General features: G+C 38.0%; 6 non-coding genes across 6 annotated transcripts; all 6 read right to left on the bottom strand.

Moving 5' to 3' along the window:
- Positions 1 to 11197: 11197 nt before the first annotated feature.
- LOC138876574 (U5 spliceosomal RNA) lies at positions 11198 to 11313 on the bottom strand. Its single transcript, XR_011401920.1, has one exon. It is a non-coding gene; the product is annotated as a U5 spliceosomal RNA (small nuclear RNA).
- Positions 11314 to 13281: 1968 nt separating this feature from the next.
- LOC138876634 (U1 spliceosomal RNA) lies at positions 13282 to 13444 on the bottom strand. The gene has a single exon (XR_011401977.1). It is a non-coding gene; the product is annotated as a U1 spliceosomal RNA (small nuclear RNA).
- A 928-nt stretch (positions 13445 to 14372) lies between these two features.
- Positions 14373 to 14489, bottom strand: LOC138876579 (U5 spliceosomal RNA). Its single transcript, XR_011401925.1, has one exon. It is a non-coding gene; the product is annotated as a U5 spliceosomal RNA (small nuclear RNA).
- A 454-nt stretch (positions 14490 to 14943) lies between these two features.
- Positions 14944 to 15104, bottom strand: LOC138876590 (U1 spliceosomal RNA). The gene has a single exon (XR_011401936.1). It is a non-coding gene; the product is annotated as a U1 spliceosomal RNA (small nuclear RNA).
- A 920-nt stretch (positions 15105 to 16024) lies between these two features.
- Positions 16025 to 16139, bottom strand: LOC138876577 (U5 spliceosomal RNA). Its single transcript, XR_011401923.1, has one exon. It is a non-coding gene; the product is annotated as a U5 spliceosomal RNA (small nuclear RNA).
- Positions 16140 to 17003: 864 nt separating this feature from the next.
- On the bottom strand, positions 17004 to 17120 carry LOC138876578 (U5 spliceosomal RNA). The gene has a single exon (XR_011401924.1). It is a non-coding gene; the product is annotated as a U5 spliceosomal RNA (small nuclear RNA).
- Positions 17121 to 26071: the final 8951 nt, after the last annotated feature.

Below are 26071 nucleotides of genomic sequence, written 5' to 3'. Positions count from 1 at the left end.
CTCAGAATATGGAATTTTATTTTAAAACAAATGATGACCTTTTGAGTCATCACAGGTCCGCAGAGGTGGAAATCTGTGGAGTATTCTATAAATACGAGGTTTTGGGTTTTATTTAATATTTTGACCTAGTGAGCTCGAATTTTGGCGATTTTTTGAAGGTTTTTCAAGAAATTCATTGGGGTAAGTGATTGTAACTCAGATTTTGCTAGAGTACATGAATCTATCATTGAATTCATCATTTAATTCGTGATTTGGGATGGATTTTGGGAAGAAAATTTGTGGAATCTTCCAAAAATATAAAATAATGATTTGAAAGACCAAATGGTACCGGAATTGTATAATTTTGGTATGGTTAGACTCGTGAGGGTATGAGGATTCTGAAAATATAAATTTTACCCAATTCTGAGACATGGACCCGGGGCTCGGGTTTTGGTAATTCCAGGAATTGTGTCATATTTTGATTGTTTTTGCTTGGGCTTTATTCCCTTAGCATATTTTGATGTCCACGTTCTGATTTTGGATAGATTCGACGCGCGTGGAGGCCGATTTGAGGGGAAAAGGTGTCGCGAGCTAGATATTTAGCCGGTTCGATGTGAGTAATAATATTAAATATTGTCCTGAGGGTTTGAAACCCCGGATCGCAAATCGTAGCGCTATATCGAGGTAAGGTACACACTTGATGACGAGCATGGGGTCGTGCACTATTGGGGATTGTGACTTGGTCTGTCTCGGTTGATGGTTATATCGCGTATTTGATTTAAAACTATTTGCTATCATCATTTATTGGACTAAATGTCATATTTGGGCTTCGTGCCAACTATTTGAACCCTTCAGGGCTTTTATTTGATATTTTCTCACTGATTTGGTTTGTTACTTGAACTCAGTCATGTTATTTTCCACTATTTTACTACTCAGCCATTTTTACTCAGATTTTGAGATTTAAATGATATTTTAAATGATGTTTTGGGCTGAGAAATACTATTTTTCTAATGCCCGAGGGGCTTGTGATGATTTTCGAACTGGGTAAGGCCGAGGGCCTAGTTGTGAGGATTCACTGATACTGCTATGAGGCCGAGGGCCTGAGATACATATATACGCCACGAGGTGGCTTGATTGATATGAGGCCGAGGGCCTAGATTTGATGCCACGAGGTGGCTTGTTATTGCGCTTGGGTCGTAAGGGGCCCCTCCCGGAGTCTGTACACCCTCAGTGAGTGCGGGTACCCATTGTGATGTAAGATATAGCCCGAGGGGCTGATATTGTTCTATGTGATAGCCGAGAGGCTGGTACCGTTCTATATGATTGCCCGAGGAGCTGGTATTGTTCTGAGATATTGCCCGAGGGGCAGAGTTGTTGACATTGTGCCCGAGGGGCAAACCTTTATGTGTTTATCTTTCATATTTACCTGTCATTTACCTGTTAAGCTATGGTATTTGTGCCCGAGGGGCGGATTTTTGTGCTTATCTGCACTACCTGTTTTGCATTTATTTGTGTAACTGTTGAAAAAGTCATCTTCAAAGAAGTTTAAACTGAACTAAGATGTTTTAAGAGATTTTTATAGCTTCACTGCTTTCTTACTGGTTTTGAACTACTTCTATACATCATCTTGATATGCTTTACGTGATTTGTTACCATTCAGACTTTAGTTATGATTATTACTCACTGAGTTGAAGTACTCACTTTACTTCATGCACCTTGTGTGCAGATTCAGGTATTTATACACCTAGTAGTGGGTTTTGGCTGATCAGAGGCAGAGTCATCGGAGTTTAGTAAGGTAACTATCGGCGTTCGCAGCACTATTTCTCTCTCTCTTCATTCATTAGTCTGTATTTGTACACTCAGACTTTCAGTTGTATTTATACCCTAGTAGATGCTCGTGACTTGTGACACCCCGGTTAGGGCTGTGTTGGGTTGTACTTCCGCACTTATTGGTATTATTCGCTACTTAGTATTGCTATATCATGTTTTAGACTGATTTTATGTTATTTAACTGTTTAAAAGTGAATTGGGTTTAATTGACTGGCCTTGTCTTCATGAGAGGCGTCATCACGACCGGGTCCGGGTTTGGGTCGTGACAAGTGGTACCAGAGCCTAGGTTACATAGGTCTCATGAGTCATGAGCAGGTTTAGTAGAGTCTCGCAGATCGGTACGGAGACGTCTGTATTTATCATCGAGAGGCTGCAGAACCTTTAGGAAAAAAAACTTCACATTCTTAAATTTTTATCGTGCGTCCTTGATTCAGCTTGAGATGTAACTTTTGAATTCCTTCCATGCGTTCGTATGCGCGCATGAGCACTCAGTATCAGATGTGCATTAGTGGCTTGAGATTCCCTGATCGTGGGGCGAGATATGATCTCTGTGAGTTGATGTTGGGCCAGTCTGGAGGACTTGAGGTCGGATCTTTGCCTATAGTTTGAGCACCGAGGTGCTGATTGTGTGAGCAAGTGTTTTTGAACTTATATGTTGTGTATTGTCCCTATTAGTGGAAGTGACAGTTGGATGGCTATGTGATGAGTATGTTAGTACTGCGAAATGTATCCATATGATTAGAAGCGACAAGAAGGGTCTGGTGGAGGATAGAAGAACTATTAGGTGCTTGATTTCCATCTTGATTCGAGGTATAGCCCCGAGTTATGGGCCTGTGAAGAATATTTTCATCTTTCCTAGTTGGGAGTGAAGTAAATTTCATGTTGCGCTATGAGTTCAAACTCAGGAAGACTAAGTGACTGCGTAAAGTTTATGATGGTAGAAGGTATGCGAAAAAGTTAGTTCGAGGCGAAGCAGGTGGGTTATCTCCTGCGGAGTGTTCGGAAGTTTGTACGATCTTTATGTTGTCTGATAGAAGATCTCATTTGCAAGTGAAAGATATGTGTTGTAATTTATATTGGGTCGCTTAAGAGTGTGGGTTTAACTATTGCGAGAGTGAATGCGAGATTTGTAGAAGATTTAAGGTACTTGATGATCTTTGTTTTCCCAAGCTTACAAAGGATTTGAGTTTAACCTCACTATGGTATTATGGCAGCAATAGAGTATATGCATTATGAGTTATTGAGTGTGTTTTGATCTATGGCTTCGAGCCAAGTGGGGGGAGTCTGCTATTGATTAGTTGATTGTACGTTTATGTACTATGTTGGTCCCAGTTCGAGGCGTTCGGCCGAATCAGTTATAGCCTACGGAGATTGAGACCGAGGATGGCTCGAGTAAAGAGAAATTCTTAAGAAAGGATATAATATGCTTCATAGGTGTGTGAGAATCACGAAATGTCTTGAGTTTTGTTGGTAAAGGATGTTCGGTGCATAGAGCGGGAAGTTGCTTGGTTGTAATGGAATGATGTCACATTCCGCAGTGTCGGAGTGCTAATGAGGCACAGGTTGATCAGTTCGTTTGATCAGACTAATTGCAGTTTGAGTAGAGTGAATAACTGGTGGGAGTGGTTCCAATGTGTTCAAGATTCTAGATGTAACAATAGGGTAAGTTAAAGTTGTATATGTGGTTAGTGACTGAGTTTTCATTGGAAGATGTCAAGACTTGTGGTGTTTTCTATATTTATTATGGGATTCTATGTATCAGTATCAGGTGGTAACGGATTTAGATTCGCAGGAAGTTCTTCAGAGTAAAGTATTTTGAATGTGGTGCTTTTGGGAATATTTAAGAAAGTATTCAGCGGTTTATGAGTCTTTGACGGTGTGGTTTTGTGCTTGGGTCTCGTGTGGTGAGTCTGGGTTGAGGAATTGTGGTGCTACAGCAAGAGGTAATATCAAGTTGAAGATGAATCAGAAGGAAACTCAGATAGATGGGATAGCTTGGTAGTAGACCGGATCGGTATGGTAAGGATACGATTAGTTCCTTGGGTAAGTACGGGGTAATGAGTTCCTACAGGTATTTCGCGGCGATGCTCTTAGGTTTTGATGGCTTGCATAGCTTGGTCGAGTTAGAAGGATTCAGTCTTGGCAGGTTGGTTTGTGCAAGGGGAACTCGGAGAGTTCTTGATGGTTTCTACCTTGGTTGGAGATGTATAATTTCTATGGGCATGAGGAGCATGGGATGCATAGTGATTTCCTTCTAGATAGGATCAATGGAAAGTTCTTGACTAGTGGAGTACGTAGATGTTTGTGGCTCGGAAGGGAGATGAAGTTCTCATGTTATCCTAGGATGGTATGGTATATGCGGTATGTTGTGAAGGATTGAGAATTGCGCGTGTAAGGTTATAGTTCAGTTTTGAACGGAAAGTCATAAAATTATTAGGCAGCAGTTTCAGATGATTAGAGAAATGAGCTTCAGATGATTAGGGGGATAATCTCCAGATGATTAAGTAAATGGTAATGCTAAATGGGAGTGATTTGACGAGGGTATATGTTTCAGAAAAGGCAATGTAATTAAGTTGATGGTACTTCGGTAGAATTGTGGCACTTTCTTGTTAGATCGACTGCTGATATTCGAGTTTGCTTGGTGACACAGGGGAATTTTAGAGTATTTTTCATGGAATGATTAGGTATTTGAGGTGCGGTATGCATTCGGACGGCAGAATTGGGATCAGGTATGTTGATTCATGTGCCATATGGATTTGGAGAAAGGGAAGTTCTCACATTCAGGCTATGTTGTGGTTATGGGTCGCATGAATCGGCACTGCTTAGTGATTATCGGGGTTTGGAGACCCGAGCGGATCTTTTGTTGCTTGGTATGTTAGATTTGGATGTGATATTGGTTTCAGACTGGTTGTCTCCGTGTTGTGTCATTCTGGACTATTGTGCTAAGGCGGTGCTTGTGGCTTTGCCGGGAATGCCACGGATTGAGTGGCGAGGTTCGACGGATTATGTCCTAGTAGAGTGGTTTTATATTCGAAGACCCAACGGACGACTAGGAAGGATAGTCCTTCTTATTTGGGTTTTCATAATGAATGTCAGTGTAGAGGCTTCTACCATCAATTCAGTTCCGGTGGTGATGGACTTTTCGGATGTGTTTCTTATGGCCGGGCATGTCGTCTGGTAGGGTGGTTGATTTCGGTATTGATTCGATGTCGGCCACCATATCGTATGGCACCGGCAGAGTTAAAGGAGTGCAAGGAGCAGCTTCAGGATTTCCTTGATAAGGAGTTCGTTGGCAGGACAATATGGATGCATGTTCTAACTTGATTCGGCTTGGTTGGCTCCGAAATTTATTGTTGAGGGATGTGTTGATTCGATTGTTATTGAGCTTATTAGTAATCTGGGGAGATCTATGAGTTACCTTTCTGTGTTGCGAGGCATTATGATTTGTTGGTTATGGGCACATACAGTGCAGTTCTATTAGGGTTTCATAGTGGAAGTCGAGCGGGGAAAGTAACTGGGTACTACGCGGTGGATGGCGTATCGGTTATGTCCTTTCGGGTTGTGAGGTGTTATGTATTTGCTTTACCGTGGTTATGATGATTTACTTTGGTTCTAGACATCAATTGCGCATGGTCGTCAATTTCGACCAGAGTGACTTGAGGTGTTTCATGTGGAGCAGTGTTTGGATAGGATCGCGCGTTGCAGCGAAGTTATGTGGAGGTATGACCTTGAGGGTTGGATTCGTGTGTTTTGTACCAATGATGTGAGACGGGTTTTCAGCCTTGTATTGTGGTGGTACTGGTGAGCTTGAGGTACAGCTTTTTCATTTGAGTCATTTTTATGATTTGAGTATGTTCAGACTGTTGCTTATTGGTGCGCGTATTGCGCAAGTTGTGTCTTAGGCCTATATTGATGTGTCATGTCACTAGAGTAGTATGTTGGATTAGATGAGATCGTTGGGATCATTAATGGATACGAACGGGTTTGATTTCAGCATGTTGGAAGGATAATATCGAGGTTCGGCTCAAAAATTTGCTATGGTCTTTATCAAAGGAGAAGTGGCTTCAGTAATGGTTGATCTGAGAAATAGTTGTGTCTTTATAAGAGGTTTTCTACCGGTATTCGGTTGTTATGGGCAGCTGCTGTGAATAGAAGTTATCGATACAAGCGTTTAAGTTATGTGGATTATCATGAAATGGCATCTGAGGTTGCAGGTATGGTTGGTTGTAGATGGTTCGGGCTTATTCATAGTATAAATGTGAGATTTCGGTTACAATGTGTTATTGGACATATGAGATAGGGTGACGCAGGATCACCCCCGGTTATGTGCATGGTAAGATTATTCAGCGATTGGTTGGCTTTTGGAACAACTCGGATCACGTTCGAGGACGAACGTATGTTTAAGTGGGGGAAGATGTAATGACTCGACCGGTTATTTTGAGCTTTTGTACTTTGATCGCTAGTTTTCGGGCATGACTTGCCCCGTGTGATGTATTATGACTTATGTAAATCGTTGGTTTTGGTTTTCAGGGTAATCGAAATGAATTTGGAAGAAAACAGTTCTCAGTTGAAGCTTGAAATTCGAAAGGTTTGACCAAGATTTGACTTGTTTTTATATGATCTCGGATCGGAATTTTTATGGTTGGGTTAGCTCCGTTAGGTGATTTGGGACTTAGGAGCGTGATCGGAATGCATTTTGGAGGTCCGTAGAAGGTTTAGGCTTGAATTGGCGAAATTGAGATTTCGGTGTTTTTCGATTGATAGACGAGATTTTGATATAGGGGAAGGAATGGAATTCCGAGAGTTGCAGTAGCTTAGATGTGTCATTTGGGATGTGTGTGCAAAATTTTAGGTCATTCGGACGAGATTTGATAGACTTTTTGATCGAAATCATAATTTAAGAGTTTTTGGAGTTCTTAGGCTTGAATCCTATGTTAAATTGGTGATTTGATGTTGTTGTGAGCGTTCCAAAGTTTTTAACAAGTTTGAACGATGTCATGAGATGTGTTGGTACAATTGGTTTGAAGTTCCGGGGGTTCCGGGGGTTCCGGGATGTTTTTGGCCGAAAATCATAGTTGTAGCAGGTCTAGAAGGGTTGCAGGCCTCAGAACGCACCAGCGCGGTCCGCACAAAAAGAAGTGCGTCCGCGGTAGGTGCTGTACGGACCGCACAAAATAAAGTTCGGCCGCGGTAGGTGCTGTGCGGACCGCACAAAATGCAGTGATGCCGCGGTGGGGAACATTTCACTGGTCCTACTTCGAAAGCTCATAGGTTTTGATCTACAAGGAATTTTGAGATAAATTAAAAACAAATTTTGTAGCCCTTCGTGTTTAGTTTCCATAAAGGTAAAGATATTACAATTTGGACATCTGTAGCGAAAGTTATGGCCAAACCACTAAAGTCTGTCACTGCAGACGAAAACCTGTGCGGCCGCAGCCGTTTTTGTGCGGACCGCACTGGTTTTGTGCGGACCGCGGTCGTTTTTGTGCGGTCCGCAGAGGTGGAAATCTGTGGGGTATTCTATAAATACGAGATTTTGGGTTTTATTTAATATTTTGACCTAGTGAGCTAAGATTTTGGCGATTTTTCGAAGGTTTTTCAAGAAATTCATCGGGGTAAGTGATTCTATCTCAGATTTGGCTAGAGTACATGAATCTATCGTTGAATTCATCATTTAATTCATGATTTGGGATGGAATTTGGGAAAAAAAATTTGTGGAATCTTCCAAAAATATAAAATGATGATTTGAAGGACCAAATGGTACTAGAATTGGATAATTTTGGTATGGTTAGACTCGTGAGGGTATGAGGATTCTGAAAATATAAATTTTACCCAATTCTGAGACATGGGCCCGGGGCTCGGGTTTAGGTAATTTTGGTAATTGTGTCATATTTTGATTGTTTTTGCTTGGGCTTTATTCCCTTAGCATATTTTGACGTCCACGTTCAGATTTGGATAGATTCGACGCTCGTGGAGGCCGATTTGAGGGGAAAAGGCGTCGTGAGCTAGAGATTTAGTCGGTTCGAGGTGAGTAATGATTGTAAATGATGTCCTGAGGGTTTGAAACCCCGGATCGCACATTGTAGTGTTATATCGAGGTGAGGCACACGCTTGATGACGAGCGTGGGATCGTGCACTACTGGGGATTGTAACTTGGTCCGTCCCGATTGATGGTTTTACCGTGTATTTGATTTAAACTATTTGCTATCATCATTTATTGGGTTGAATGCCATATTTGGACTTCGTGCCAACTATTTGAACCCTTCGGGGTTTTTATTTGATATTTCCTCACTATTTTGGTTTGTTACTTGAACTCAGTCATGTTATTTTCCACTTTTTTACTACTCAGCTTTACTCAAATTTTGAGATTTAAATGATATTTTAAATGATGTTTTGGGCTGAGAAATACTATTTTTCTAATGCCCGAGGGGCTTGTGATGATTTCGAACTGAGTAAGGCCGAGGGCCTAGTTGTGAGGATACACTGATACTGCTATAAGGCCGAGGGCCTGAGATACATATATACGCCACGATGTGGCTTGATTGATATGAGGCCGAGGGCCTAGATTTGATGCCACGAGGTAGATTGTTATTGCGCTTGGGCCGTAAGGGGCCATTCCTGGAATTTGTACACCCCCAGTGAGCGCGGGTACCCATTGTGATGTGAGATATAGCCCGAGGGGCTGATATTGTTCTATGTGATAGCTGAGAGGCTGGTACCGTTCTATGTGATTGCCCGAGGGGCTGGTATTGTTCTGAGATAATGCCCGAGGGGCGGAGTTGTTGACATTGTGCCTGAGGGGCGAACCTCTATGTGTTTATCTTTCATATTTACCTGTCATTTACCTGTTTGTGCCCGAGAGGCGGATTTCTGTGCTTATCTGCACTACCTGTTTTGCATTCATTTGCGTAATTGTTGAAAAAGTCGTTTTCAAAGAAGTTTAAACAAAGCTAAGATGTTTTACGAGATTTTTACAGCTTCACTGCTTTCTTACTGGTTTTGAACTACTTCTATACATCATCTTGATATGCTTTACGTGATTTCTTACCATTCGGACTTTAGTTATGATTATTACTCACTGAGTTGGAGTATTCACTTTACTCTCTGCACCTTATGTGCAGATTCAGGTATTTATACACCCGGTAGCGGGTTTTGGCTGATCGGAGGCAGAGTCATCGGAGTTTAGCAAGGTAGTTACCGGCGTTCGTAGCACTGCTTCTCTCTCTCTTCATTCATTAGTCTGTATTTGTACACTTAGACTTTCAGTTGTATTTATACCCCAGTAGATGTTTGTGACTTGTGACACCCCGGTTAAGGCTATGTTGGATTGTACTTTCGCACTTTATTGGCATTATTCATTACTTAGTATTGCTATATCATGTTTCAGACTGATTTTATGTTATTTAACTGTTTAAAAAGTGAATTGGGTTTAATTAGATGGCCTTGTCTTCAAGAGAGGCGCCATCACTACCGGGTTCGGGTTTGGGTCGTGACAAAGACAAATAATCACTCAAAAAAAAGTAATGAAAAATAAAATAAAATTTTAGTCTAAACAGAAGTCATCCTGTATAATATACTGGAGAAAAAGCTTACACACGGTAGACTTCCTGTAAAATATACTGGAATAAAATAGAAACTAAACTATATTATAATATTTATCCAGTATAACATACTGGAAGACAAATATTCACATGACAGACTTCCATTATAATATACTAAAATCAAACAAAACTCAAGTATTAAATACCAGACTAAAGAGCATAATTAAAAAAAAAGACAAATAATCATTCAAAAAAAGTAATGACAAATAAAACAAATTTTAGTATAAACAGAACTCATACAGTATAATATACTGGAGAAAAAGCTTACACACAGCAGACATCCAGTAAAAAATACTGGTATTAAACAAAACTCAACTATATTATAATATTCATCCAGTATAACATACTGGAAGATAAACATTCACATGACAGACTTCCAATATAATATACTGGATAAAATTTTACTAAATTTAATAAACAAAAAACATAATTAAAACCCACACATTAGACGTCTAATATTCATACACAACAGACGTCCCGTAAAAAATACTGGGATTAAACAAAACTCAACTATATTATAATATTCATCTAGTATAACATATTGGAAGATAAATATTCACATGACAAACTTCCAATATAATATACTGGATAAAATTTTACTAAATTTAATAAACAAAAAACATAATCAAAACCCACACATTAGACTTCTACTATTCATACACAGCAGACGTCCCGTAAAAAATATTGGGATTAAACAAAACTCAACTATATTATAATATTCATCCAGTATAACATACTGGAAGATAAACATTCACATGACAGACTTTTCAATATAATATACTGGACAAAATTTTACTAAATTTAATAAACAAAAAACATAATCAAAACCCACACAGTAGACATCTACTATTCACACACAGCAGACGTCCCGTAAAATATACTGGGATGAAACAAAACTCAACTATATTATAATATTCATCCAGTATAACATACTGAAAGATAAACATTCAGATGACAAACTTCCAGTATAATATACTAGACAAAATTTTACTAAATTTAATAAACAAAAAACATTAGCAAAACCCACACACTAGACGTCAATTATTCACACACAACAGACGTCCCGTAAAATATACTACAATGAATTAAAACTCAACTATATTATAATATTCTTCCAGTATGTTATACTGTAATCAAAATTTGACAAGAACTGGAGAAATGTAAAATGCAGACGAAGCAAGAAAATACTTGAAAATTAACTCTAATATACAAAGACTAGAAAAATTTTGAAAAACTTATAAAAATAAATTAAACAACGATTACAACATTACAACATAAAACTAATAACAGAGTTACAAAATTACCAGAAATAAGACAAACTAATGAACAGAGAAAAAATCGTAAAAGTTAAAATACAACAAATATTTAAACCCTAACGGTACGGAAATCAAAATTAAACCAAAAGAATCATTAATAACAACGAAAATTCAAACACATTATCGTAAAAAACAAAACTCACCTATAATTTTGAAGAAAATTGGACCTAACTCAGACAAGATTCGAAGAAAAGTGAAATCGATTACATTTAGATCGCTGGCTATTTTTCGATAGCCACCCATAAAACTGGCTACGCCATATAATTTTGACTGGTTTATACATACGATTACTGCAAAAGTCAACTTCAAAAGTCAAAGCCTCTTAACGAAGATAAATAAGTGAAGTTATTCCCAACTGCAGTAATAAATTATCATTTAGAAAAGATTTACTTGGAAAACCCAACAAAGTCTCCCTATTAATACCACTTATATCCCTATTCAACATCAATGATTCAAACTGTAATTGTAGGGGGAACTCAATTTGAGTACCCCTCCAAAAATTGGCGTATGCCACTAAGTACAACGCGCACACGGTATTCTTTAGTAAAAGGCGAAAGAATAGTTCTCTTTGTGCTCACTGCGTGGCTGCGTGAGTTTTGCATTCTGCTTAACTAACCTTTTATATCAACAAGAAGTTTGGCTTACTCTTTCTTTTCCGATGTGGGTGTCACCTCTCTTCTTCCACTTTAGTCTCTTCACTATTTTCTTCACTTATTCTGTGGTTTGAACTACTCATTTTAAATAAAAGTGTATAATGGAGGACCCAATTCACAACATCGGAAAACAAAACAGTTGACAATTATTTAGTCGAGATGCGCTCAAGCTGGTATGGACACTATCGCTATAGAAAGAAAAAAAATACATTGCATCCCTTTTATTATCTTTAGGTTGGGTTTACAATGGAATTGAGTTGTGTTAAGGGAACTTGTATTACTGGAGCTATGACCTTGAAATCCAAGTAAAATGAATGATGCCCCAGAAGAATATTATTCTTCAATTAATGAGTAAAATGGCTCTATGAATTATCGATAATGTGAATTTAAAATTGCTCTATAAATTAATCGATAATGGGAATTCAAGTGTTGATTTCAGTATGGCAATTGACGAAATTGTTATAGCTAAAGTTTTCCTTAGAAAGTATTTTCAGACAACCAACATACTTTCTCAAAAGTATTTTTCTAAAGATATTTTTCTCATACCAAACACACAAAGGGAAGTTTATTCCTACATACAGTCGTTTACATTTAGTAAATTGTTAACGTGCAAACACCGAATGAATTGGATTCTTTTGGAATATAAATTTTGAAGCACAAGATTCCACATTAAGAGCCCGTTTGGAAAGCCACCTTGGAAATGGATTTGAGTGTAACTAAGTGTAATTACACAGTTTGGCAGGTTTCTTTGGTCAAGTAATTACTTGGTCAGCATGGAATTGGGTGTAATTACACTCTCCAATTCTCAAGGGGGAGGTGAGAATTGATGGTAATTACACTGTGCAATTACAAGGTTGCTTTTTAGTTTCTTTCCTTTTAGTTTTATGTAATTTATTTTCTTTATAACTTTTTATATCTATTATTTTAATTATTAATTTTATTTTTACTTTTTATTTTCTTTTGAAATTTTAAAATATATTTTTCCTTGTATATTATTTATCTTTTGTTTCTCAATCTTTACTTCTTGTGATTCCATGTAATTGCTTATATTTTATTTTTTATTTTTTGAAACTACACTTCTTAATATTAAAAATATTAATGAGTCATTAACAAACTTGGCATACAATGAGTGATGCAATTAAATTGGAATTTCATTGTTGAATGTGATGCAGTTACAAAGTTGTCATGTTTCCTAATCTTAAGTTGTAGTGGAACTTACTATATTATGTCGGAATTTGACATATGTTAAACTATTTTTTTAAAATTTTGAAATTATGTTATATTCATGGTTCTAATTTACTTGTTTTAGTAGTATTGGCTCACACTGCATGTTGTTCATTTTTTAGTTAGAATTAATAGATTAGTTTTGTAAAATATTTGACTAATGTTATGACATTATATTTATAAATTAATTTATTTTATCAAACATGAATTTCATGATGTTCTTATAAAACGTATATTTTTAATTTTTGTCAGTATCTAAACTAAATATTATTAATTTAAAAAATATATATATTATTTTTACAATATTAGTTATAAATAAATGATTACTAAATTAATGTATATTCACAAAAAAATATACATCTTAAATACCAAATATAATAATATTTATACTTATAAAAATTTATAGGCATATATTTATTATATTAACTTTTATGTTTTGATAATTACTTAATTTAAAATTCAATTAAACTGTGTAATTACACTTGTGTAACCAAACAGTAAACATATAATTACACTATGACAAACGTAGTAATTACATCAATTTCAATTACAGAGTGGCTCTAAGTTTTAAGGAGTATGAAAGCACCTCCACAGATTCAAAGAACTGACTATGAGGCGGAATAAAAAGAAACCATACGAAAACAAGATGTCATCCCAAAAGTTTTTTTCAAGAATTGGATAGGGGCCGCGCGAACGCAGGCCCCCCTATCACAAATTATGATGTAGGTTCGACCGCTTGGGTCGACCTTAGGCAAGCACCCTTCCAAAAAAGTGCAATGGAGGTCACCAACCTAGGCCATGAGTCTTATTGATCGCCCATTGACCCCATCCAGGTAAGTATGTATCAACGTGGCTCCTCCCTATGGTTTTATACAGCTCCTGGTCCACTGTTTTCTTTGTGTCAGCCGATGAGGGATATTTTGTGCTTAAGCTATCCCTCTTATATTCTCTCTTAACTCATTTACTACAACAGACTGGTTGTTTGTTTCAAATCTAAGATGCTTATCCACACAAAAAAATTATATATACATTTAATTGTGATTTACCTATTACAACTCCTTAATCGTAAAAACCATTGCTTCCCTTTCTCTCCCTCAATTTCATAAAACAAGCAGATAAATAACAAAGAGAGCAAATAAACGTAAAAGATGAAAGAAAGCCAGAATGTAGCTGGATAGAGATTAATCTGGATTTTGAAGAAGTTGCTTTGAAATAGTACTTAACTGAAAAGAGAAAACTCAAAATGCTCACGCCAGATGCCATTTACGGAGCTGATATTAGCAAAGTAAACGAAATATGTAGTGAAACAATTTATCAGAAGATTGGATTATTAGTTCAAGTTATATACAGGGTTTATTAGAGTAATTTATGTTACATACAAGTTTATTAGTCACTTCTGTCCTAATTTATGTGAAGGTATTAAGATTTCAAAAGTCAAACGACTGTTCTTTAATTTTTTCATATCTTTTGAATATTATGAATTGTTAATTACAGTACTTCTTGTGAAATTTGAATCTCAAAAAGTGAAAAGTGTTACATAAATTGGATTTAACCGGTCGTTAGTGGTCACCTGTAGTATGTCATGGTATTAAAAGTTTTTCTCTTTATCTTTTTTCATTGTCTTCTTACTACCTAGAGTTGATTGAAAATGATCATACACGATAAAAAGGCTAGGATAAAATATTCCTCAGCTTATAATTAGAATTCCTCCTTCTAAACACAGAAAAAATTATTATTAAATATAAAAAGACTAAAACTTGAATTGTAGGGGAACTCAATTTGAGAACCCATACAAAAATAGGCGTATTCCACTAAATGCAGCACGCATACGGTATTCTTTAGTAAAAGGCAAAAAGAATAGTTCCCTCTGCGCTCACTGCGTGAGTTCTGCATTGTGCTTAAGTAACGTTTTATCTCTACCCAGAAGTTTGCGCTTACTCTTTCTTTTACGACGTGGGAGTCAGGCAGTCAGCTCAGTCTTTTTCCTCTTATTGAACTCTGTTAGCTAAAAGTATAGCTCTTCTTCTTCTTCCACTTTACTCTCTTCACCATTTTTATTCACTTACTCTGTGGTTTAAAGTCTACATTTCAAATAGAAGCGACTTTGCGGATCTTCTCCTTTGACGTTTGATTCATTCGAATTGCTCTTCAGGTTCTTGATGATTGGGAAGAAAGCTGAATGTCTGCTAATATTGTCTGCAGGTTTTGTTTTTAAGTGTATAATAATGGAGGATCCAATTGATGAAATCAGAAAACAAAGCAACTATAAGGCAGGACATAAAGACACCATACCAAAACAAAATGTGCATAAGCTACCCAATATTTTTGGTTAAGAGTTGGGTAGGGACCGCGCGAACGCAGGCCCCCGCTGCCACAAATTATGACGTAGGCTCAACCACTTGGGTCGACCTTAGGCAGGCACCCCTCCAAAGTGCAATGGAGGTCACCAACCTAGGCCATGAGCCTTTTTGATCGCCCATTGACCCCGTCCAGGTAAGTATGTTTCCACGAAGCTCCTCCCAATGCTTTTATGTCTTTCCAGCTCCTTTCATTCCTTTGTCTCATCCGATGAGGGACATCACACATTTAAGCTTTCTCCACTTGTATTCTTAATGAAACCAATATTGTTACTTAATTAAGGATGTTTTAAATTTACACTAAATGTGAAGCAGTTGGGAATCACAAGGAATTATCATAGAGGTTAACAACCATAATTCCATGATTCAAAGTAATGATTGACTCAGCTCATACAAAAGAAACACGAGACATCAAATCTTTGAGTAGATGGAATAGAAGAAGTTGCGTCAGTCTATGTTTCAAAATTTGTGGCAACCGTAACCTCCAAATCTTGGATCCGCATCTGATTGCATGGAAATATGCCAGTGGTATATCGAAAAAGGGCAGAAACAGCAACTATACTGCTGCTTGCAAGGCCGCAAAATGTGATAAACATAGCATCTATCGTTGCCCCATAAAATTTTTCTCTTGATCCCAATATAATTATATAAAAAGTTAGTTGTGTGTATCTTCTTTAATCTTTTGATAGGTACTTTGTTAAAATAGGTACTTTTGCTGTATTCTTTTAACTATTGAGTGTTAAACTATGTTTAATACATCGTCCAACAATCAACCAAAACACACATTTGATGCTCAATATTTTCCTATTGATATCATAACTCTCGAAAAAACGATTTTGCTCTAAGTGGAATCTGGAATGTCATCCTTCCCGTAAAAAAGAACTACTCTGCTCTCAGATTTAGTGAAAAAATACATCAAATCCTCATAAAGAACGCATAAACCAAAAATTACACTACCACTTTTAACTGAAACAAGAGTTTAACAATAAAAAGCTACCACAGATCCTCATGTTATTTAGTTTACATAGGAAACGAGTTCTAAATATTACACTAGAGTTGTAGGGGGAACTCAATTTGAGAACCCCTCCAAAAATAGGCGTATGCCACTATTTGCGGCAGCACACGGTATTCTTTAGTAAAAGGCGAAAGAATAGTTCGCTTTGTGCTCACAGCGTGGCTGCGTGAGAACTCAAAGTGGCTCGCCTGGAATTTTATAATAGTGTAAACACGTTGCATTGGCGTTCTCTTTCGATGTGGTACGGACACAGACCTCAGTTTCATACATCCTTTTACCCACATCCTTAACTAAAGCAATTACTTTGATTTGTCTTTGACTGGTAGAAGATCGAAATTTCCAACTTCTCAATATGAAAAAAAGAAGAAAAAGGTCAGGTCTTTGACCTTTTGCTTCGTTTTCCCCTTGCTTTCCTCTCTTTTCCTCAATTTTACAGCAAGCTGAACATATAACTGGAACATGAAAAAGGGGATGTCTGGTTCTTTGAAGTTAAACTAAAAAAAGAAGACTACCTTTGAGATTGTAATTAAAACAAATATTTGCATTTGAAAGGGCACAAGATCTAGTCACTTTTTTCATCAGTAGATTTTTTATACCAGGAAAGAAGTATATGTAAGAAACACGACAACAAGGGCAGTGCTGCAGCTGGGGGCTGCTCCCATTCTAGTTTTTAACCATTTACAAGCATCTAAAATTTCAATTTTGTCTTTATATTGATCTCCGTTGCCTCTTCAAATCCTTTGAAAATATTCTAAGTTGTTAAGAAATGAGAGCAAAATAGAACAATATAGTAATAGAGACAAGATGTATAGGAGGAGAATGTAGAAATTATGTTATTCAAGTGTGTTTCTTGTGTGTACTTCATAGGATAAAAAATACCCTATTTATAGGATATAAGATACATGAAAGGTTACAAGAATTCACCTAAAGGTTACAAATATTAAGTGATGATTTAACTAAGTACATGAACTCAAATGGTTCATGGAATAAGGATGTTTAAGAGTATTCAAAGGACATCCACTTTTAGGAGAACTCAACTAAGAGAACCCCTCCAAAACTAGGCATATGCCACTATTTGTGGCGTGCACACAATATTCTTTAGTAAAAGGCGAAAGAATAGTTCGTTTTGTGCTCACCACGTTGCTGCGTGAGAATTTTAAGTGACGCGCGTTGAATTTTATAATAGCGTAAACATGTTGTAGTTGCTTTATCTTTCGATGTGGTATGGACAGAGACCTCTGTTTCATACAACTCCTTAATTGAAGTAATTACTTTGATTTGTAAATGCCTAATTTTTGCCTTTTCTTTTTCTTCTACATTATATTTTTATTTTTTATTATTTTAAAATTTTTGTAGGATTGTTATTTGTGTATTTGTAAATTTTGAACTAGGACTTTAGTTAACTAATTGTTATGAGGTTCAAGGGATTGAGTTTCTTTATGTTTCATCCAAATTGGGCCAAATTTGAGGCAAATTGACGGCCCAAATCAGCCAACCCAGTCCAAATATTGGCTTGCCAAGATCTAGATCCAAATGACGTAGTTTCATATTGAAACTACGTCGTTTTACTTAATGAAGTTGAGAACAAATCTCATCCATTCAATCCCTTCAATCCAATGGACCACATTTCATCTCCCTTTCCAAATAAAAGAGCCAAAAAATCAGATTTTGGCTATTTACCCAAACCTTAGAGACCTCTCTCCACTCTCTCCTCTCTCTCTAAACCCCTCTGCCTGCCGCCACCTTCTCCATGGTGGCTCTGCCGTCCGGAAATCGCCGCCATCGACGGACCACCTCCAATCAACCCCAAAATCTCACCATCTCTTCCCTCACTCCCCTCATTCCAAATTCATGACCCAAATTCCCCAAATCTCCACCAAAAATTGACAAACCTAAACCCTAGTCGTGCTGCCGCCTCTGCCCCGCCGCGCGCCGCCGCCCCCCGTCGTCCAAATCCCACAAACCTTACACCAAACTCCTCCTCTTCTCCCCCTTTACTCGAATCCACCAGTCAAGACAGCAAAAAAAACTCCTCCGCCACCTACCATCGTTCGGCCGCCCCCCATCACCGCCTCCAGCGGTGGTCCGTTCATCTAAAGACTTGCACCATTCTCTGCTTCTTCACACACTCTACTTCTATCCAAATCCTAAATCTCCAAAATCCTCACCAATCTCCTTTAATTTAGCTTTGACGGAAACCCTAGCCCCTATTTCTTTTGAAATTGGTCAGCTTCTAGCCGTCCTCATTCCATAATACACACACATTTGGATAGATCTCTTGGAGAGCTATTGGTTTATGTCAGTTTCGGTTCCAAACTCCGACCACTATTTTCCGGCAAGCTCGCTGGTGACCACCTGCCCGTAAAGGGTCTGTTTTTTAGCCTTTTTTGACTCAGACGATCATTTCTTTTTAGCACTACGCTAAAATCCAATGGGTCTAGCGTGTGCTAAAAAGAAACATCCGTTTCGAGGTTGGACAACCACCATTTGGTATCTCCGGCATCTTCTCATGGCTCGAACAGTGTCAAATGCCCTCGATTGGTATAAACCTTACTTCTTTTTTATCTTTTCTGATTTTTCGCTTTTGCAATTAGTATTAGTTTTAACGGTTTAATTTCCATTAATATTTCTTTTATTTATGAGCAATGAGTATTAGTTTTTAATTACATGTTACTTTATAAATGTGAATTTCAGTTCTTCGACCTAGCCGGTCGAGTAGTTTGTTATTGTCTGTTAGTTCTGATTTTTGGTTCTTCGACCTAGTCGGTCGACTATTTTGTGTGGATTTGTTAAATTTGAACTTTCCTTTCGTGACCTAGCCAGTCGAGCAGTTTGTTGTTATCTGTTAGTTCCGATTTTTGTTTCTTCGACCTAGTCGGTCGATTATTTTGTATAGAGTTTTTAAGCCTTGTTTTTCAGTTCTTCGACCTAGTCGGTCGAATAGTTAAGTCTTTATGTTAATTTCATGAAAAATCAAAAGATTAGTTGAATTGTTTATATAGTTAGTCATATATTTAGTTGTTATTAATCGTGATAATTTAGCGATGTTCGTTTAATTTCTGTTTCGAGCATTAGCTTGTGAAATTCAGTTGTTGTTCCATGTTAGTTTGCACAAATCGAATTCATTCTAATCTAGTTTGTCTGAATACTTAGTTCGATTACATTTTGAGTCTTATTTCTACTTTGCTAGTTCATATTTGGTTGGAGTTTGACTGTATAAACTGAATTTTAGTCATGTACAGATAAAAGCTGAATACTTGAGTTTAAAGTACATGGTTGTTGGGTATTTTACTGTTTAGGCATACTGGAAATGCAACTGCTCTGCTTTATGTCAGAATTTGGTAAAAAGTGAACTGTTTTGGCACACAAAAGTTAGTCCTTTTTGACAAATTTTTGGTGAACCAAAATCTATCCAAAAGGACTTATTTTTCCTACTTAAAGAGGTCATTCTTCACACTAAAATAGAGACAATCTATCACATAGTTGCTGGGTATTTTACACACTAAAAACCCAACTTTGAGAGGAGGAGAAACCATCAGCTGAATACATTACAGTAAGCTGAAACTAAGAGAAAAATCTTCTAAAATAAAAGTAGTAAATTGTCACGACCCTAAACTCAGACCCGGTCAGGATGACGCCTCTCGTGAAGACAAGGCCAGCCAGTTAAACCCAATTCCATTTTTAAATAGTTAAACAATAAGAAACAGTTTAAGCATGAATAAATAAATCAAAGTAGCAGATGATATTATAAATATGCGGAAGAACAACCCGACATAGTCTGATACCAGGGTGTCACTAGTCATGGGCATCTATAAAACCTAATACAAGTATGAAAAGTCTACAATCTATTACAAATGTTTGATAAGAGTTAGAAATGGTAAAGAGGGAGAAACACGGGACTGCGGACATCAACAACTACCTCGTGGACTCTGATATCTGCCGGGAACTCTCAACTCGCACTGGCAGGATCCGCAATGCCTGAATCTGCACACGGGGTGCAGGGAGTAAAGTGAGTACTCCAACTCAGTGAGTAACAAATGTAAATAAAGACTAAAATCAAGAAATCATGTAAAGCACAAAGCATTCAATAATGAAGCAGTAAAGCCATTTAAAACAATAAATCCGTGAAAGAGAGGTAAAGTTCATTAGCTCAAATGTAGTTTCATGAAAAGCCTTTTTCAATAATAAAGCAAGTAATTGACAGTCAATTATGAAAAAATAAACACATAAAGGTTCGCCCCTCAGGTACAGTATCAACAAATCCGCCCCTCGTACAACATCTCAGAATAGTACCAGCCCCTCGGGCTCAATCTCACATCACAATGAGTACCCGCGCTCACTGGGGTGTACAAACTCCAGGAGGGGCCCCTTATGGCCCAAGCGCAATATCAAGCCACCTCGTGGCATCATTACTAGGCCCTCGGCCTCATATCAATCAAGCCACCTCGTGGCGTACATATCTCAGGCCCTCGGCCTCATAATCAGTATCAAATGTTTCCTCACAACATAAGCCCTCGGCCTTACTCAGTCAAAAACCTCACAAGCCACTCGAGCAATAGTAAAATATGTGTTTCTCAGCCCAAACATTATTTAAAATATAATTAAAGTATTAAAACTGAGTAAACATGGCTGAGTATGAAAAATAGTGGAAAATAACATGACTGAGTTCAAGTATAAAGTCAAAATAGTGAGAAATATCAATAAAAATCCCTCGATGGGTTCAAATAGTTGGCACGAAGCCCAAATATGGCATTCAGCCCAAATAATGATGGTAGCAAATAGATTTCAGTCAAATACACGGTAAAATCATTAGTTGGAATGGACCAAGTCACAATCCTCAATAGTGCACGACCCCACGCTCGTCATCAAGCGTGTGCCTCACCTCAATATAGCACTACAATGTGAAATCTGGGGTTTCAAACCCTCAGAACATCATTTACAATCATTACTCACCTTGAACTAGCCAAATCTCTAGCTCACGATGCCTTTGCCCCTCGAATCGGCCTCCACTCTGTCGAATCTATCCAAAATCAGAATGAGGACGTCAAAATATGCTAAAGGAACGAAGCCCAAGCGAAAATAATCAAAATACGACACAAATCCTGAAATTACCAAAACCCGACCCCCGGGCCCACATCTCGGAATTCGATAATTTTTATATCAATAGATTCCTTATCTCCTCACGAGTTTATACATATCAAAAGTTCTGAAATCCGACCTCAAATGATCCTTCAAATCCTCAATCAAAGGTCTAAGTTTCCAAGTCCTAGTTTCCCCGATTTTCACTCTTAATTTCCATAATTTCTAGTTCTAATCTGTGAAATAATAACATAGGAACGAGTTTTAGGTCCAAATTTCTTACCTCAATAAAGTTCCCTTGAAATCCCTCTTTCAATTCGTCCAAAAAACTCCAAAGCCAAAGTCAAAAATGGTGAAATAGCTCAAATTCGCGAAGGCAACAATTTATACCTTCTGCCCAGACATTTTCGCATCTGCGGTCCCATACCCGCTTTTGCGGTACTGCATTTGCGGCTCATCATCCGCTTTTGCGGAAATCACTTATCCGGCCATAAATCGCATCTGCGATCACTCTCCGCATCAGCGACATCGCAATGCGGTCACCCTAATCGCTTCTGCGGTCGCTGCTCATCGGGCCCTTTTTCGCTTCTGCGATCGATCTCCCGCATGTGCGGCGTCGCACCTGCGGTCCTCAATCCGCAGGTACGTGTGAGCACGTGATTTTTGTTTTTGCGCGACAGTCGCTCCAAAAGAATAATAATTGGCCCTGCTGTACAATTTTTGGATTTCTGTGCGGCACCTTGTTGATTTATTTGTGACTTCGGCCCATTTTTATTTATTTACTTTATTAAAACAAAATTCAAAAAATATATGTGTCCTGCATAATTCGAACCGTAATCCGGTCGTTAAATAGAAAATCATGAATAGGCATCTTCGTCCGTGATTTTATTTTTTTGTTTGACTTTACCTGTTTTGAAATATTTTAGTGTGTGTGCAAATAATTGTATTGAGTGTGTATTTAATTTTAATTTGATTTTTTTGGCTTAGTTTTGTTTTAAAATAAATAAGAACAAAAAGAAATAAAAATAAAATAAAATAAAATAAAGGACCCTTTCCCTTCCGGACTTGGGCCAATTTTAACAAAATTGGCCCAAACGAACAGCCCAAAACCCAGGCCTGCCCGGTCCAGACCACCTGATGCCCAGAGAATCCAAACGACGTCGTTTTGGTACAGGTTGATCTGGGCCGTTGATCTCAAATTGATCAACGGCCAAGATCAATTCCCCATAACCCACCAATAAACCCGACCCGTCTCACCCGGACCGACCCCAACCCTTTACCCTTGAAACGACACCGTTCCACTTAAGCTATCAGATCCAGACCGTAGATCTAGATTGATCTAACGGTCGAGATCAATCCACCCATTAACTATATAAACCCTTCACCATACCCTGCCCCCTAGCCAACACCCCCGCCTTCGTCTTCACCAAACCCATCCCCTTCAAACCCTAGCCGCCCCTGCACACCTTCACCAGAAACCCGGCGGCCTGAACGCCGGTGACCTCCACCTGAACACCATAGAACCCCCATGCCATCCTGAACCTAAATCTACCAACCACACACTTCGAATCCTACCCCACCTTCTCGAATCTTCATTTGAAGATTCGAGTCGGAACCTAATCTACACCAACCAACCCAAGCTTCACACCAGACACTCCCCAGACCCTCCTCGTGACCAAACCATACTTGGTTTGGTCCGAATCTGATCAGGGAAGCCTGAATCCCAGATCTAAGTTTTGAAAGTTTTGTGTTCCTTCATCACTGGCCCATGCCAGTCCGAGCCAAAGAGATTAAGGTCTAATGGACCTTAATCGAAGTGTTTCTCATCTGAGAAACACTTCGATTAAAGTCCGTTCAGCCTTAAGAAAGGTCTGTCCAAATCCGGGTTCAAACTTTTAACTTTTCAAGTTTAAGGTGAGTCTGCTTTCTTTTCCTTTATTTGTTTTTTTAGTCCGTGTGATTTGTTTTTAAGAGTCTGTTCATATTTGTTTTAATTTTACCAACTTCTGTTTGTCCACTTTGCTTGAACTTCTGTTTGTTTGAATGAGTCTTTCCATTTGTTCTGATAATGTGTATGTAAATGTTGTGCAAGTAGCTGATTTTCAAGTTTGGACTGACTAGTTGACTCCTCGAGTGTATTTTTGTTTAATCAGTATCAGTCGAGTCATGTATCGATACTGTTTAAATGTCTGATTTTGGCTACGATTGAGTATGTTAACGCTAATATAGTCGAGTCGACATGTGTCGTCAATTAGTTTCAACTGTCCGAACAATAACAAATCGACTTACTTCTGCTAAGCATGTGTTGAGTCAGTTTAAGAACCAGTTTTTGTTTACTTATAGTTGTTGAATTGATCAGTAATGTAAAAAGGGATGTTTGGTTTAAATTCTGAATTGGAAAGCATGTTGCACTTGTGCACAGCATGTGCATTGGTGCACCTCATGTGCTTTGTGCACAGCCTGTGACCTGCATAAAGGCTTTTGTTAAGTTTTAAACAATCCGACAACATATGCTGTCAGATACATCCTATGCCCATACTTTGCTTTAGTTTAAAGAATTATTTAAACCTTGTAAAGTTAAATCTGCCAGGGAATGTTGATGGGGTTTAATATTTAATTAGCTAAAGTTGGAATTGAAAATGGAAGGCACATGGGAGGGGTACTGGGATATTCTGAAAACAGGCTGTTAAAAGAGATAGTGTTGAGGCCTATAAAAGGAGGAGAACCTGGGAGATTAAAGGGGAGATAGACAGAATTAGAGGGAGAGACAGAATTTAAAAAAAAAAGAGGACTGGACCTTGAGGGTTATAAAAGAAAAACACACTGTGAGGAATTTTGGGGGGGAGAGCTGAAATACATACAAAATAGATACACATAGATAGAGAGAGATTAAGGGATAGAAGGGATACAACCAACAATCAGAAACTTTTTCCTCCTATTATTATTGGGTTTCAGTGGTTCAACTTGTTCAAATCAATTCTGATTCTTTGAAATTCCAGTTGTGTCTATCAGTCGAGTGTTTTCATTGGTTTACTACTGGTTTGGTCTGTCTGGAGTTCTGATTCTACTCCACTGGGTGTGACTGTTATTTGGCTTTTGCTTTCTATTGGCCATAGTTGCAATTCTGCACTCGAGCCTGTTTCTTGCTGTATTGCTTTGCCTGCTGCTATTCTGCCCTGCTGCTACTGATAGTGCTGTGATTGATGCTGCATTCTGTTATCATTGTACTCTACTGATTGCCCTCTTCTTCAATTGCAAATATTCCCAGGTACACAACCTTTGAACCATGTATTGTTGAAAGTTTGAAGTTGAAGCAGAAATAGAGAAATGAATATCAGTTTATGTTATAGCATTGGTGTAAAAGATAGTTCGAATGTTAGTTGGGCCAGTATTTTTACTGCAAACTGCAAATATTCTGTATAAACTAGCATACATTCTGTTTAAAGTGAACTGTTAGATAGCATGGCTCAACAGTAATGACAGTATGACCTAGACAGCATGTTTGATTTAGTATACATTCAGTTCAGTATAACACTTGTTTGGTTTAGTTATGACTGTATAACATAGAGCCATGGTAAGCACTTGTATGTATTTTACATAGACCTCTGAATTGACAAATCTATGGTATTAAGTCCGGGATAAATGTATCCCAAACAAACCCTCATGCAGTCACATTAAGAGTTTGGCTATGAAGGCCAGCTTTCCTGTCAGATCATGTGCTCCAATATAAGTTCGATGTCGGGTCTCGGTATAGATTCCTTGTTGCGAAATAATGTGATGAATGTTGAGGGAAGCTAGTAGTCGTTTTGAGGTCAATTAGTCGTAATTTTCCTAATAAAACAGCCGATTTCGTTTATCAATTTCAAATAGGTTAGAGTGTTAAAATAGAACTTAGAGGTCGTTAAACATAACTCAATATATGTTGTTAGTTTGTTTGCAATCTCACTTAGCGAATTAATAAGCGTATCCACTCGATGAAGACAAAGCATGAGGTGACCCTCACCTCATGAACAATCAATCAGGTAATCAAACAAGTTTAGGTTCGGCAAACATAATAAGGATTCAGTCTGTATTTGTTCAAACAAGCAAAGTTCGGCATCATCCTTCTCTTTAAAGATAAACGTAGTAGAAATGTAGCCACTGTAGGGTACCCTTCTAAAATAATGAGACGAGCCTCGCCGAATAAAAATGCAAATTGCGGGGCCCTCAATAATTGATCATGATAAATACTTAGAATTTGGGACGGACTGTTTAGTGAATTCCACTGCCTTCCCCAAAGATAATAACGCGTTTAGATTCTTTAGGCGCGACTTTAAGTAAATTATATTCTTAAAATCGGGTGCACATTGATGTGACCCAAATTCAAGTCTCAACGGAGTCAAAATGTGTTAACAACTACGGGTGCATTGATTGTGACGTGGTTCGAGATGCATTTTCACGACGTTGCAATTCCATAAAATAAATGATAATAAAAGCGGTTTAAACTTAATAAAAGCACATAAATCACAACATGTATTTAAATCAGATATTTAGCCATTATAACAATTTAAGCGACCGTGCTAGAACCACGGGATTCGAGGGTGCCTAACACCTTCCCTCGGGTCAACAGAATTCCTTACTTAGAATTTCTGGTTCGCAGACTTCATTTGGAAAAGTCGAAAATCTCCTCGATTTGGGATTCAAGATAAACCGGTGACTTGGGACACCAAAAGCCAAACATTTCCCAAGTGGCGACTCTGAATTAAATAAATAATCCCATTTCGAATATTGTCACTTAAATTGGAAAAACTCCACCCGCGCACTTAACCCTTAGGGGCCGGGCACGCAAAAAGGAGGTGTGACAGTACGAAAATACCAGAAGCAGCAAAAGTTCAGCAGCTGCAAACATTCCTCAAACTTCCCGTCAACCATCCGAAATTACCCCAAGGCTCCCGGGACCTCAACCGAAAGCACAAACATATCCCAATACCTTATCCAAACTTGTTCCAATCTTCAAAACACCTCAGACAACATCAAA

The sequence above is a fragment of the Nicotiana sylvestris genome, chromosome 8 (genome assembly GCF_000393655.2).
Source record: "Nicotiana sylvestris chromosome 8, ASM39365v2, whole genome shotgun sequence".
Taxonomy (NCBI): Eukaryota; Viridiplantae; Streptophyta; class Magnoliopsida; order Solanales; family Solanaceae; genus Nicotiana; species Nicotiana sylvestris.
Note: the sequence above shows the minus strand (reverse complement) of the source record. Positions and strands in the feature narration are given on the sequence as shown.